The following is a 15,374-nucleotide window of genomic DNA, read 5'->3' on the forward strand; positions in this document are numbered from 1 at the left end:
TGATGGCAACATGTCTTTGCAGTGCAGTTTCTGTGTGGATAATGGATCCCTGAGGTTTGGGTTCTGAACCCCATCCTCTTATCACCTAAGCATGGATACCCTTCAGCATCTCTATTAGGAAAAATATTCAGGTATGTTCCCAAAACCAGGGGAAAAAAGGATTTTATATATCATAGAGAAGCTGCATTTTAATATTATAATCTAATCTATTACTGCAGCAGTGGCTGGTTGGTATTTTGAGTCCATAACACTTGCTGCCTCCAAGTCCTGAACCAAACAGCACCTCCTGATAAAAACCTTCCCTTGATGTTTGCTGCAAAATCCTTGTCCACTGCAAACAAACACCTCTAACTACATTTAGGACTTCAAATGTTTTCAAGTATTGAACACTGGGGTTTCAAGCAATTGCACAGCACAATCTAAAGCAACTGGTCAGCAGGATTTCTTTGGAAAAATACCAATGAACTTTATTAGACAACAGGCTGCACTAGCAGGAGCAGCACACACGTGGCTTGATGATTTGAGAACAAGCTCAATTCCCAAGTACATTCTCAATTTAGGCTTTGTACAAATGTCTTGTTCCCTGCAATCCTGGTGATACTGGAAACCTTCCACATTTACTCGAGGCTCTCACTTCTTCTTGCGTCAGATATTTAATAACCCTCATCCTCCTCAACACATGGGCAATGCCTCCTGCACACCAGTTCTGTTCCCACCCACTCACTGTTGGCGCAGGTGACCCAGACCAGCTGTCACATTACGTGGCAATAGCTAATGTCATGTTTTGTTCCAATAATTACCCAGAAACTTGCACTACTTCAGAGTCAACAACAAATAACTCAAACCCCAGCTCCAGCCAGGGGATTGCTGTGCAGTAAAGCTGCCATATTTCTGTGCAGGTCTGCCCCAAAATAAGTACAGAATCATCTCAGAGGAACCAACAGCCCTACTATGCATGTTCAAATGAATTGTTTAACACACAAGCTCCCAAGGAAGAGCTTTCCTGTAATAACCTGATTGGAGAAGGCTGGATGGATTTTGGATGGGAGGTCTGCTCACTGCTGCTGCACAGGGAACTCCCACCAAGTGCCAGACATTGAAAATTTGAAACTGATGGAGAAGAAAAAAAAAAGTAGACATCAAAAACCTTCTTGGACAAACACACTGAGGCAGTAAAAGAAGGTGTGTGCACTCAAAGGGTGAGAAATGAAAGCCCTGTTGCTGTGTGCTAATTGAAGCAGGGCTGGGCTGCTCGCTCAGAGTCACTGGGACATTAAAGGAATTATTTCTCTTTGCTTCCTCAGATGGTCCTAAGCATGGTTTGTGGGAGAAGCCCCAAACAGTGCCTTTCTATCAGCACCAATAACTACAGACTGGGCAGAGCAAAGCTCCAAATTCTGCAGCTTTTTGTAACATCCCTGTGCTGCCTTTCCTTGCCGTGGTTACCCTGCACTGACACAACCCAAGCAGCACTGATGGCTCAGCTCATCCAGAACAAGAACCCCCAAACCTGCAAGACACAAAGTTTCCCTTTCCCAGAACTTGCACCTCTAGCTGAGGGCAGAAATGAAAGATCAATCGTTATACATTTCTCTTTCCCACTCTGAGGGTGAGTTTTTCAAGCCAAACCACATCATTACTTGTGTGTCAGGGGAAGGTTTTTAGTGCAGTTCATAAAAATGTAGGTTCTAAAGCACAAGTTACAGCAACTAGAAAAAAGTCAGGGTCCATGCACTACCAAATACCACCTATGACATTCTACTTGCCACAATTACTACTTGGAGTATCTATCATTTACACCTTGAGCTGTGTGCTAGTAACCTTTTAAAACAGGATTTGCTTTTGTTCCCTAATCACCAAGAGAGATTTCAAAGCAATCAAATTCTACTGATGTAAACTCTTGAGCATATAGAGTATTTTGCTTGAGTATTTACAAACGTTTTTCTTATTCATGAGCCACCCTGTAAGCAAGAACTTGTTTGAACAACTATTTCTGGAAAATGAAAAATAAGTTACAAATACGATTGTTCATTATTGCCACATGCAATATTCAAAGAGCTCTTCTTTCAAAGGTGTTTTGAGAATGAATTCATTCTTTTGTGTAGTGCTACAAAGGTGTAAAATGCTAAGTGTTAGGTAGTATTATATTACCAGTGTCTAAGCTTGTGGCCCCTCTTGGAAACACTTCATTTTTATACATCTGAGAGGAGAAAGTAAAAGCAGCTAGGGAAAAGATAGCTGAAAATCCTCCTAGCCTATTTTTTCACCCAAATATTGCTTTTAATGTATAATCAATCTTTATGGTGTGTTGCTGCAGGGAAGGTGTAATAGAATCAAGTTTTCATAAAATTGCAAGTTGCATGAATCTTTCAGAAACAAGATCATAACATTCTTCATTCCAAATCAATATCGATTATTCCTTAAGTTACATATAAATTGCTTTTAGTCGCAGACATTTCATGTCATACAAATGCAGTTAATAATGGGAAATATCCCTTTCACCACTCTAACAATGCCATCCTGCTTGCTGAGCTCATCTAGGGAGAAAGATTATTCCCTTCCTTTCCTCATATGCTGTTTTAAATACACTTTAGCCAACATGTGTATCCTCTTTTACTCTTGTTACAGCTGACCTGTGCAGAACTTTCCAAGAATAAAGTAGTTTGTGACACACAATTTGCAGGTGTTGACCAAAAGGCCATTTCTTTTAGCTGGTATTTCCCCATTGAAGAATTGAACTCATTCTGAAGGCACATTACCCAAATTCTCTAGGCAAGAAGCAGAATTCAAATTATTCACACCAAGGAATGAGTCACAAATCATGCAGGAAACAAGTCAGAGGAGGAGGCCCAACACTGGAAGTGCTGCATGGGTGGATTTCTATCAACAGGCCTGGAAATGCACACACAGGGTAAAAAAATCAGTGAAATCCCTGCTCTGTTCCATCTTTCTGCTGTTTCCTCTCTATTTGCAAAATACACTTAAAATATAAACAAAATTGAATATAAAAAAGCCACAGCAGTGAAATCCACGTTCTCAACAAACTGAGGATAAGACATAGGGGAAAGAGCTGAAGTATGAAGTCACTTGGATAAAAATTAGGGATTCAGCACACTCCTCCTTGGCTGGCTGCTCAGCCCAAATGGTGCCATTCACTGCGTGGTGTTCTGCCACTGCAGTTTTTATGTGGGGCCAGCACAAGAGTCTGACCATCAATTTCAGGGTTTATTTCCACACAAGGAAATACAAAGTTCTCTCCGCCGTAAAATATTCTGCATTATCTTTCATGGCTTTAAAACCACAAAATACTCCTTACATTTTATGTCAGTGTTTAATGCTTTTTAAGTTTACATTTGAGCTCTGATGATTAACTTTAAGAAACAAAGTAAACTGCGTGTGCTTTTTTAGCCCCTAAGGACAGTTATTCCTTCAGAATGTAACTGCAAAGATATTTTTACATTGTAGGAAACCAACTATAATGTACATTACAGCTCATTTTCCAACACTGGATTGCATCATAAATATATTTTAAGCTGCTGTGTTAAAATTATAGTGGAAAATTAAAACAAGCATAACCCATATTATTTAAGATGAATTTTACAGCCAAGTAAGAACCAAAATGAAATAAAAACACAGTATTTGCATCCAAGGAAATTTGGTAGAAATAACATAAAAAACCTGTTACGGCTAAAACCTACTTAGCAAGAAAAAAAAGTAGATGAAAACATTTGCCATCTGTTGAGAGCATGGAACTGGTTCCCCCATTAGGAGCTGCAGTCTCAAAGCCAGGGATTAATATCCATAGCAGGGTCACCTCCCAGGGGCCAGAGAGAGAGTGGATGGAAATAACCAAATCTGGGAGTTTGTTCTGGTTTGTCTGTTTGGTTTTTTGTCCATTAAATATAGAACATTAACTCACCTGAAGCCCAAATTAATTTTGCAGCTGCCAATCCTAACAGGCAGCGTGATGAACTATAAAGGCTGAGAAATATTTCTTTTAAAACTGATGTGTACTTGATCAACGCTATATTCTCCTTTTCACATATCCACAGATATACTCAACAGATCCATAAAAACCTGATACTAATTACTGCCTGCAATTAGAGACCCTGCTCAGGGTTAACAGTGCATGAGCACATCACACAATGTGATTTTCGTGCTTTGTGCCACATTTGACCACAGGAGAACAGAGAGCATTGTCATGATGAGGAATACATAATTAAAATATATTGGCCTTGTCCTATTTGCTGATGTTGGTACCAAAGACCAGAACAGTAATGAGGACTTTGAGTCTCAAGACACAGAGTTTAAGAACACTGAGAACTAACTCTGTACAGGAGCCTGATTTCTAAGCTGATAAATCTGCTTGCTGCTACAGCAGAACAGAAAAGCCATGGCTAGTTCCAGTCTTTTGGCTGAAAGATGAATTTCTGTCCTGACATCAAACTCAATATTTGTTACTTAATAAATACATTATCAGGGTGAATATTTTTCTGCATTTTTCATCTCTGTGTCCTTAACAGGCAAATGAAAATTTTACTTTTTCAGTTCACTACCTCCAAAATATCTTTGAAAAATGATCAGAACTGGCAATGTCAGGTATAAAAGTCATCAGATACTGGGATTTTACAACAGTGTGAAGTATTAGAAAAGATCATCATCAATGCAAAGTATTGTATTCATAATAGTAATTTCCTGCCTCAATCAATGGTCTGTCCTAACAATTCAGATAAACTATGGAAAGCAGTCAGTGTCCTGGTGGTCTCACTGCCTTTAAAAAGTCCATTAACACAAGCAGGCACTTTCCCTTTCCTGAAGGACAATGTTAAACCCAGCTCCAGCAGATCCTCAACCAACAGTCGTTACAATCACTGTAAAAGTAAAGAAAAAAGAAAAAGCAAAAGAAAGTAAAGCTAAAGTGGCAGGACTAGAACCCCAACTTCTGCCAGAGATGCAAATGACCCAAGCAGAGGCACTAAAGTAGGCACCAACGCATTAATAATTCAGAATTCACCATAAAAACACTAATTATGGTGTTTCATGTGGCATTATTGAGAACATAATACACACTTCTACAGGAAATTAATTGTAATTCACCAATTAATGTGTTAGAAAGTGTGTTTTTCCCAGTCCTGCTGAAGTTTAAAAGCTGGATTTAAATCTCCACCTCGGTGACATGTTTTCAGAAAGCAGAGAGAGTTCAGAAGGATTTGACAGCAATTTTATCTACACAAGATGCAGGGCTGAGTTTCTCAGCTAAGTAGCCTACAGGGAGAGGGATGGGAGTTTTGCTGGGTATTTCAGAGACCGTGCGTGCTTCTTCTGCAAGGCTTATCTCTCATCTCCCAGCTAGGCCAAGGGATCTAAGAAATCCCTCTTATTCAAATCAAATATCAGTCCAACTCCTATTGTTGCTGCCCTTATTGGAGATGCAATCCCCTTGATAAAGAAGGATGCTCGGTGCTTCTTTAAGCACTTACCAATACTGCCCCTGCAGCAGAGAGCAGGCTTGCCCAGCCTACCCATCTGAGCAACACACACTGACACAGCCTAGGAAGCCTGAATTTATGAAAAACAAAATATTACTGCAAGGCTGTGGGTGGTTTTTAGCTACACTTTCAGTCCACAAAGTCAAATTCAGAGGCTTATCTGAGCAGGGAGTCTCACATCCCTGACAGGCGGACGCACAGGAGCAGTGAATATCCTGTGGCAGGGCAGGAGATTTGATCAGCATTTCCATACTCATTCACAACCCCCAGCACTGCTGATGTTCACCAGGGTGTATTGAGACCTTGATTCCCCTCTGGACAGCATCCTCAGACACCCCAGCTCTGCAGTCCCGTGAGATGAGTCCTGCTCAGGCTCAGACAGAGTCCTGCTTTCCACAAAACTGCCCAGGACTGATACTGCCTTAAAAAGGTGCAGACCCACAGGTTCCTTGTTCAGTCATTCAGGAGAACATTAATACAAAATCATTTATGCCTGGGGGCCTTTGCAGATACCAGGTCAAAGGAAAAGTCTGCAAGAAGGGGAGTGGTGCTGTCCCCCACAGTGTCCTCTCCCTCTGGCAGAAAGGGTGAAGGATTCAAGGACACACATGGAAGAGAGCCCAGCCTGTGTCATGGTACAACAGGAGCACCTAATTCACACAGATCAACCTTTAGAAAAGCTAGGCAGGAGACATTAATAAATTTGTGGCTTCATTAAGCCTGACCATTCCTTCTAAATCCCATCCCTAATTCTCTTTTCAACTGCCTGCATGTCTGGATCAAAGAAAAGATGGATTTTAGTGTATTTTAAAAACTGCTGAGCTTGGAGACTGTTCTTAAAAATGACTAATTGTATCTTGCTAAAAAAACCAAATCACTTTTCTTGAAGTCTGGAAACAAGTCTCCTTGGAGGAAACATCCCCATCTCCAAACCTCAACCAGAGCAAAGCCTGCACGGCAAAAGAAGCTGTTTTGGTTAGTCACTTCTTCATGAGAACAGACAGATTGGTCAGGACAAACTGCCAGCACTGCTGACCTCTGCCTGGCTCCTGTTCCCTCCCTGCACAGCTGCTCCAGCACCAAGAGATGCTTGGTCCCCATGGTCAGGGCAGCTCCAACTGCTTGGTCTCCATCTCATGGAAAGCTGCTTCCTAAAATAGCCTCTAGGTACAATAATCTGCCCTCAAGCCAGCCAAACTCAATGTTCACTTTTATTACCAGATTTTCTCAAAACCCTCTGCTAACAAAAAAGTTGCCTCATCACATTTTTTCAAAGAACCTTCCTTTTCAGTTCCATCTTTCAGACAGGCACACTAATCATATTCAAGGCTGGACCTGCAAGCAGGATGTAAATCACTTTACCAGCTCAGCTGCCATGTATTTAATAACTTATTCACAGTTGCAGGAGGAAAAAAAGGTGAGATTATATGGGGGGTAGACAAAGAGGGAATACAATTTCCAGGCATTATGCAGGGCTTCCCATAATTTTTTGCAGTATTATGGTGGAGGGAAGTCCCTTCATCTTATTGCAGGGGCTAAACCTGGAGCCAGAGTTCAAATCCTGTTGGTGTTTCGTGCCCCTTGGGCACGGGAGGGGATCGCTGCTTGTAAGCAACAGTGAGTGGAAGGAGAGTCAGTTTAAGGAAAATAGAAAAAAAAAAAAAAAAGGTTTTGCTTGTCAGACAGAGCTGTACAATTGTCTGCAAATGCCAAGGAGGGCAAAACTCTCTGAAGACACGTCAAGGCCCTGATCCAGCTGTCAGTTGTTCTGGTAGGCAGAAAATGAAGGCTGACATGTGAGAGGGATCCTCACGGTGCCTGCGTGGTGCAGCCCTTCCCACCCTGCACCCAGCCTCCCCCTGCGCTCCTGGAGCACAGGGAATGTGTTATGCAGATTTCCCTATTAGCATGATTGACCTAATATTGGATGACTCTGTACCCAAGTGCTTATGTGAAATAATAAGCCTGGCTACTGAGCAATTATTAAATACAAGGAATTGTTAAATCCTTGCATTGTACATATTCTAAAGGAAATTAATCATTTTGAACTCTGGAGAATACAGTTTTATAAGAAGAGAAGAAATAGCAAATACACAATAGGGTATTTAAATGCTAATACAGTCAAACAGTTTAAAGCATAGCATACATTTTAATATTGGTTTACTGAATACTAATTATGCTCTCCTAAGTAGCAGTAAGTAGCATTTATTATGACTTGTTGAAAGTATTGATCCAGATGGTGACAAGTGCAATTTCCCCTTCTCACAAATATCCTTAAAAATACATATTATCAGATTACCAAGTCTTCTTAAAACATGTTTTTCTAGGAATATCCTTCTCCAACTATCAGCAGCAGTCTGATACGTTATAGCCCAGAATGATTTCAGTCCAAGTGCATGAGGTAAAGGATAATGTTTGTTATACACGAGCCAAAATTTACTGTCCTCTACTCAAGGCTGACAACTTTGCATGCTTTTTGTGTCTGGTCACACAGGAGCCTACACAGGATGGAGAGGAGTCTTAAACAGCCTCCCCTGTGCACTGTCAGCACAACCAACACTATTAAAACAAGCAGACCATGCTCTGGGATGCTCTGAAGTGCCCATGGGTGGTCGGGCAGGAGGGGCTCAGGGCACCTAAATCCCCTGTGCAAGGACTCCAGAGGACACAGGCACCTCCACAGCCCAAACACATAAAATACCAAAGCCCCTTCATGCCCATGCCCACTTTGAGAAGTCCCAGCCTGTGGGCCATCCTCTGAGTTCAATTAAAAGAAACTCTGCTGAGTTATGGCAAAGGAGGAAATTCAACCATGCTGTTACCAAATCAAACTTGGCTGGGATAGAAACCAGCATGGGATTTGTCCCCCAGCCTGTATGGTAAAGCTGTTCTAAACACGCTGAGCAACAACTGTCACAAACACAACAGCAGCTAATTCCTAAATGCATATTTTAATAGCCATCTTCATTTTGATTAACATGCAATACCTGGTGCATTAAATGCAAATTAAATATGCACTTAGTAAATTCAATTTAAAGCGTCTCTGTTTTCTTTTATCTGTTACATCAAAGATAGCAAAAAAGTAGTGGCTTTATTTTTTTCATGTGCTTCAGAAATATAATGTGAATAGAGCTGATTTAACAGGAACATGAATGCAAAAGTAGATTCAACTCTATTAACTTTTACAATTTTGCTGCAGAAATTGTTTCTCTTGATATTTTAATTTCAACTTTGCTGATCGAGGAAAGAAGCAAGGTCAGGACCTCTGCTGCTGTTTCCCAGACTGCACAAGACCACTTAGCATAATTCAAGCAGTTGTAAAAAATTAGTACTGCAAGCTACGATAAATGAGCTTGTGTTTGTGTCTCTAATGGGGCAGGATTAGGGTAAAAAAGTACCATTTCTGTAGTTCAACTGAAATAAACATTACAAAAGGCCAATTTACACTTCCAAGATTATGTGCAATGAATGACAGAATGTTTAAGAAATTATTTCAGTCTCGCATTATTCTGCCATATAGCTGTAAGTAGGCCATTCACTACAATATCCCAGTCATCTTTCTCAGCAGCAACAAATCACAAATGTTTTACAATTTATTTTTATCACAAAAATTAAAGATAACAGTCCTGTGTTTGCACTGCCACAAGGGTGATGCATCATGGCTGACAAAGTAACAATAGAATCCCAAATTGATGAAATTAGCAGCATTAAAACTCACCACTAGAAACTTTACAACCCAAAACATCCACTTTTATATCTGTCAACCTGATACTAAAAATCCACAAAGCAAGCAGATTATAAATAGTCCTCTTATCATTTGCTGCTTCTGATGAGTAGGTGAAAATTACACACACACCCCCTTTTTATACTCCCCTTGACAGGCTTTCAGTTTGAAACCACAACTTTTCCAAGTGTAAAGGTATTCAGGTACACACAATTAACAAGTTATCTCGTGCAAACAAAATGGCCAAATCCTCTTCCTACACTCCCACTCCCAGCTCCTCCTTTTGGAAGAGAAGTTAGCTGTGGCAGGTGATGCACAGAGACAAAATGGTTTTCAAGAGATTGGCAAAAAGCTTTAAACTGAATATCCTGTTTGATTACGACTTCATGCAACTGCAAGTCGGTGTGATAATGCCAGAGCCATTCAATCCCAGTGCTGCTGGAAAGCTGCCAAAGCAATTAAGGTTGCTGACTTGGCCATGAAGCTGAGAATATATACAACAATTTTACACCCCATCATACTGTGGTAACGGGTACTTGCCCCCACAGAGGAGGCAGAGACAACTGCAAAGTGTGGTCTAAGTCAATGCACAGAATATTTACCAAGAGCAAATGGCTCTCAAATGGGAGATAAAACCCCTGCTGCCAGTGCAGCCCCAAAACTGGGAGAAGGTTTGTTTCCTGAGGCGCCCAGGGCAGAACTTTTCTTTATTGTGTTCACAGGGGATGCCCCCAGAAGGGGCAAGCACTAAGATACAACACTGAGGCACAGCCTTACAAAACTGGGCATGCAGATGTAGGAACATACACTCAATTTACACATCTGCCAGCCCAGCTCCACCTGTCTCAGATTCCTGTCTAAATTTCATGTTCTCCTTGAAGCTCTGATTCCCAGTGAGGTTGTGTAGGATCCACCAGCCCAGCAGATGGAAAGGCAGCGAGCAGGGGTATGGAGGGCACAGCTCCAAGAACACCTCCAAAATCACCTCTTAGTCCTGGAGTGAACACAGAAGAGAAACAAGCAGGTGCTGGGGCAGCCTTTGGGAAGGGCTGCACGAGCACAACGCCAGACACACAATTACTGTAGAGCATGATAGCTCTGGGCTACCTGTCCAGCCAGTCCCTGATGAGGGGACAGCACAGAGCCACAAACACGTGAAAGGGTAGATTTTCAAATGGAACCGTGCAGAGTTTACAGCAGCGGAGCTCTGCACCAGCCAGCAGCCTTTATGTGCTGCTTAATATAATTATCAATATATGGAAGAAAAAATAAAAAAGGGAAGTAAATGAGGAGTTGCCATAGCAACTGTTACCTCCAAGGAATATGAAAGATATGGGACCACCCTCACTGAGAGAATGCTTTATTTATTGTTTCCTATTTTGAGTGTTCAGCAAAGTCCTGCTGCTGGACACTGCTGTGCAGGCTGGTGACCTTCTCTGGGCAGCACTTGCATTTTGTTGGTGGGCTGTGCCTGGAGAGAGCCCCTCATTTCCAGTGCTGACAGGCAGGACCAAAGGCAAACTCTGCCATCAGCACAGCAACATCTGCTCCTAATTCAAGTGCCTGCTGATGGTCAGCACCTCCCTGCTAAATTACAGCATGCTCCCAATTTATAAACCAGCTAAATAACTATTACAGGGGCAAAGACAGAGAAATTCACTCCAATCTTGGTGATGATACACCTGTAAGGACTCATAGGTTTTCCTATTTGTGGTTTTCAACCAGGCACTGTTTTTTTGCCCTGAATCCCTGTTTCACTGATAGCTGAACGTCCATGCAAAGGAATTTGAAGCACCTGCCTAAACCCCACTGGCATTAATGGGACAAAAGTACATGCCAAAACACTGAGCTGGGCAGAAATGGTGCCAAAACCATGATTACTAAAGTTTAAGCTTTGAGGAATTCCAGCCTTTACACCATCAAATTTAGGCACATGTCTATGTAACATTGCTACTGCTGGACAGAACTGGAAAATTGGGATTTGGAGCAAGGGGGGAGAATATCACTATTTCAGGATCCTGCTCAGGGTCCAGGACACAAAGGCACAGCAGAAATATTAATGAAGTTATATTAAGCCATGTGTTTATTTCTAATACAATATCGGAGGTCATCTTCAAAGAGCACAGCATTTTGTAGATACCCTGTTTTTACGAATGGATCCCACAAGAGAAGGAAGTAAAGGGTAAAATGCAAGATTTAATAGTAGTGGGAGTAGTAGAAGCAGCATCAATGCTGTTTATTAAAATTAACCCAACCTAAAATTCTATGTAGCTGCCTCTACAAAACTGGATTGTGTTCATAAACTCAGAAAATTATTTGAATTCTCATTTTTGTTGAGGCTAAGCTTTGTCCCTGTGACATCAGCAGACTGTCCATCTCCCTATCTATTTGATTTCCTGATCAGCTTACACATTTCCCTTTCTTTTCCTGCTGCAGTGCTCTTTAGAGATGCACTGTTAATTCTGCCAACAGAGACAACAGGACCTTCATTCCCACTACCTACCATTTCCTTGAATAACAATCTAAATAATATTTCTAATCCACAGATAATCCATTAATATTACATTAGTGGAATGCCAATGCACTTGCATGTAATATGAAATATAAACTTCTAAAAAAAATCAATATTATCAGCTGGAAGTAGAAACAGGATGACAATGCTGAAACACAAAATAAACAAAAATTTAAAAACCAACAATAACAAAAAAAGCTGCCTTCATTCTCCTGAGCATCTCATTAAAGGAAGCAGAGTGGATTTATATCAATCAAAGTCTGTGCTAGCTTTAAAAGGTAAAAAAAGCACAAAAATTCAAGCTTACTCTTAGAAGCAGAGACACAGAATTCAAATCATCCTTCTGAAAAAATTCCCATTTTAGAAGTGTCACGTATTGAGCAGCCATGGCTGAACAGCAGCTCACAGTGGCAGTGCAACATTCCCTTGGTTGGGCTATGCCACACGAAGGAAAGAAATTCACCCGTATTTTTCTACCTTGAAATCCAGATATTCCTTTTTTCCCTGCCCCACAAGATGCGCCCTCAGCAATGGAAGGAACGACGCAGAAATTCTGAGCGTGGAAGGGCGCCAGCAGCACAGCAGTGGCTCTGCCACCAACCCTGCTCTTCTTCAAGGCAGAGGGAGAGGCAGGCAGCACAAGTGTGAGGTGAGAGGGTGGCAGCGAGGAGGATGAGCACCGCAGGACACTGGCACACCACGCTCTTCCCTCGAGGCACAAGATGGCCAGCCAGGAGCAGCACAGCTTTCCCCACCACAGCAGCTGTGCCAGTAGGAGCTGCAGCCTTAAAAAAGACACATATCTCTGTTTTCTCTTTTCCTAGTATTTCCTGTCCTAACTTTCTAGCTTGCTCTGCTGCCAAGGCTGAAATACCATCACACCATTTTAGGGAGAGCTGTGAACTCCTGCGCCAGACGGGAGCTTGCGAGCCCGCGCACGGCGCCAGGCCAGGTGCAGAAGAGGGCTGGAAAAATGGGAAATGTGCCCCTTAAACATGCCTGAACTCATCTCAGTATCCAGGGCAGGGTGGAACAGCTCAAGGGACACGTGCTCAACCCACTGAGATGTGTCCAAATATAACACACTCAGACCCTGGAGGGAGTGTATTTGATTATTTTATCTGAGCAGAGCAGGAGAAGCCACCAGCACCTTCTGCTCCTCCCCGATCTTCAGGGATGTGGAAATCAGGATGATCTCCTAGGACAGGAGAGAGCTGAGCTCTAGACTTACTCAAGGAGAAGGAAAGTCAGTGACTTTGAGATTTTGAACTCTGTGCTTGTAGGTGGCACAGAGGACAAAGAGATCCTTCAAGCACAACGTCCTTCCACAGCTCTGCTTGTCCTGTTTAGCATCTCACCACTTCTCCCACAAGTGTCTGAAATGACTATCCTGGATGAGCTCTGATGGAAAGGGCTTGTCTAACACAAATTTTTTTTGTCCCACCCTGACAATTTTTTTGGGCAAGTTTTGTTGGTTTTGACCTCCCTGCCCGCCCCATTTCACATGAGGAAAAACAGAGATGGGGGAAAAAACTTTAAAAGCATATCAATCCAAACAGAGAATCTGCTTTGTTTGCCATCTTGTAAAATCAATTATTCATGTTAGTCATGCAGCCAAACGTGTAGGCAGAAAAGGATTGTCAGCTGAATTTCCTGATGGGACACCACAAATGCTGCATGGTCCCACAAACCCTCCAGCAAAGGAACTGACCCCAAATCCATTAAGGGATGACTTCCAGCATTGCCCAACTCCAGCATCTCCAGGGATGGCCAGGAGAAACTCTGCCCTGACAGACTCACGGCTCCATGCGACACAAGCAGCACAAAATCACTCAGGAAGGCAACGAGGGCACCTCCACTTCCCCCCAGCTTTATTTCAGCGTGGGGCAGAGCTCCAAGGGACTGCAAGGCAAAGCAACACCAGCAGAAGCAGAGAGACTTCCCCATGCTCAACACAGCCGTGAGGCCTTTCTGATGTCACACACACTCTGTGACTGATGATGGCAAAAGTGGATGTGGGGAGAAGTTGTCAGGATTTGATGGTTTAAGTGAAAGACACTTCAAGGCAGGAGAAAATGTTCAAATGATAATAAGGCCCATTTCACTCATGCACTTTAAAATGGCAATAATCCATTTGATGCCAGAAAGAAGAAAGGAAGAAAAGAATCAAAGAACAATAAGAAAGATGCTCTGGCTTATAATTGTACTCTCTTCTCTATAAAGTCTGTAGCCCTTTTTCTTCCTGCTCTATCCTGAATCTTCCACAGCTGCAAAGCCCTCAAGCTATAGACAGGTTTCAGTCCACTGTCTGTGGCTTATTACAGCTGAAGATCCATGATGAAGGGCTGAAATATCCTCAAGTTTGCACACTTGAACAACACTAGAGATAAGAACAAACTTTAAAATCCTGGATAATCCTCACTTTACTAATAAGCAATTTTATCTAAATCCTCCTTTAAAAAACCATGCTTCCCTGAGTGATGCTGGGGGAAGGAAGTCACCACGTCCAATTTCCAGCTCTATTCAACCAGTATTAACCTGAGCTCCTGCCAAGTCATGGGGGCTCTTTAGTCCTCCTCATCTCAGCCACCAGGAGTTTCATCCTCATCCTTTCTCCTGACAATCTGAGGTTTAGCTCTCTCCAGGCTGCCTCCCTGTGGTGCCAGGTATCCCACTCCCACTGGCCACCCTAATGAATGCTCCCATCTGCTGTATCACAAAATACTTACTCTCTCAGCACCCTTGGGAGGCAAAGAAGCGCAATTATTCTTTTATGGCTCTGAAGCTGCAGCAAAGGAAGCTGAAGAGAGAGATTTGCAAAGACATGTATATTTTGAGGCCCTCAGCTTTGACTAAATAAGCTCCATTTCTGAGTAACAAGAGCAGACCCCACGACATTCAGTGAACCCCAGTCTCCCTTGTCTCCATTCACAGAGAGGCTGCTTTCTCACCTGGCATTTTTGGGCTAATACAATTGCACCTGGTGAGAATGGATCAAGATTCCAGGAGGAAGCAAAGCTCCATCCAAATTATGACAGTTAATTAATTGACATGTCGCAAACCTTTCACTGAAGGCAAAACACTTGCCAAAGGACCCTCCAGCAAGCATTGCCTCACTGCAGGACAGGCACACATACAAAAAAAGGCACTTTCTTCTTTATATCCACCCAATAAAGTCTTTTGAGAGGCTTACTCCATGATAAGACCCCCAGGAAACTACAACAACATCCACACAAAACCCATCACAACCCACAATCAAACTTGGAATCCAAGTGATGCACGTCTAACAGGAGGAGCTCGAGTGGATCTTGGAGCCTGTGTTCAGAGCCCTACATCAAATAACACAACACACAAGTTATTAATCCAGAAATGAGCCCAGGAAGCAGCTGATGAGCTGTGTCTGACTGCTCCAGATTTGTCCAGGCAGTTGCAGTGACAGGGCAGCACAGCCACACTCACACATCCGACTCATTAAATCCTAACAGCAGCACAGGGACCTGCCCTGGGAAAGAGGGGGGAAATGGGCAGCACACAGCTCATCCTCTGCAGGAACAGAGGCCTCTGCTGGGGTGAGCAGGAGAGCTGAGCAATGGCTGAATTGTGCTGGGGAGGAACAGGCTGACCTGCAGAGCTTTCAGTGTGTCACTGC

The 15,374-nt window shown here is 42.6% G+C and overlaps 1 protein-coding gene across 2 annotated transcripts in view; it reads right to left on the minus strand.

Moving 5' to 3' along the window:
- CDH4 (cadherin 4) overlaps window positions 1–15,374 on the minus strand; it is a 419,557-nt gene that overhangs the window by 273,329 nt on the left and 130,854 nt on the right. The window lies entirely within an intron of this gene.

The sequence above is a fragment of the Motacilla alba genome, chromosome 20, assembly GCF_015832195.1.
Source record: "Motacilla alba alba isolate MOTALB_02 chromosome 20, Motacilla_alba_V1.0_pri, whole genome shotgun sequence".
Classification (NCBI taxonomy): Eukaryota; Metazoa; Chordata; class Aves; order Passeriformes; family Motacillidae; genus Motacilla; species Motacilla alba.